The sequence below is a fragment of the Gekko japonicus genome, unplaced genomic scaffold, assembly GCF_001447785.1.
Source record: "Gekko japonicus isolate JY-2015 unplaced genomic scaffold, Gekko_japonicus_V1.1 scaffold765, whole genome shotgun sequence".
NCBI lineage: Eukaryota > Metazoa > Chordata > Lepidosauria > Squamata > Gekkonidae > Gekko > Gekko japonicus.
This window is the reverse complement of record NW_015163110.1, coordinates 330,514-331,611: the sequence shown is the minus strand read 5'-3', so window position 1 is coordinate 331,611 and position 1,098 is coordinate 330,514.

The window sequence follows — 1,098 nt, the reverse complement described above, 5'->3', positions numbered from 1 at the left end:
CCCCCGCCGCCAGTGTTCCCTCTCAGCTGAGCGAGTGTGAGCCGGCTCACCGTTCTTTTAGCCTCCGGCTCACGACGTTTTCGGCTCAGGGAGGAGGAGGGGGGGGGGCGCCAGAGCAGACGGATCCATGCCGCAGCCGCATCGCTCGCTCACCACTTGAAGGCCAGGAGCTCACGAGGAAGGATTTTTGCTCACAGGACTCCACGGCTTAGAGGGAGCATTGGTCTGGGGGCAGGGTTTCCTCTAAGCTGATTGAGTGTGAGCCGGCTCACAGGGTTTTTAGCCTCCGGCTCACAACATTTTTGTCTTAGCCGAAGAAGGATGAGGCTCCAGAGCGAACTAGATGATGCAGCAGCCGCATCGCTCGCTCACAAAGTAGAATTTTTGCTCACAAGACTCCACACCTTAGAGGGAGCATTGGTCTGGACTGGTGTTCCCTCTAAGCTGAGTGAGTGTGAGCCAGCTCACAGGTTTTTTAGCCTCCGGCTCACACATTTTCATCTTAGCCAAAGAAGGATGAGGCTCCAAAACGAACTAGATGATGCAGCAGCCAGATCGCTCGCTCACAACTTGAAGGCCAGGAGCTCACAAAGTAGAATTTTCGCTCACAAAACTCCACAGCTTAGAGGGAGCACTGCTCCCCACAGGGGGCCCCCCCACCATCACCAACGGCCCGGCCCGCGATCCTCTTCCTGCTGCCACCGGCCTGCCTCATTCCCCAGAATCCAGCCGCACCTTGGGGGGAGGGGTGTTGGGGGCAGTGTTTCCTCTAAGCTGAGTTGGTGTGAGCCAACTCACGGGTTTTTTAGCCTTCGGCTCACAGATTTTTGTCTTAGCTCAGGAAGGATGGTTCCACAGAGAACTAATATATTGCAGCAGCCAAATCGCTGGCTCACAACTTGAATTCCAGGAGCTCACAAAGAAGACTTTTTGCTCACAGGACTCCACAGCTCTTAGAGGGAGCTTTGGTCCCTGCTCCCAGGACTCTCCCCTGGAGGCCCCGCCACCCCTCAGGGCGATACACCCCTGCAGCAGCAGCCCCCCACCAACGGCCCGCAATCCTCCTCATGCCGCTGCCGGCCTGCATCATTCCCCAGG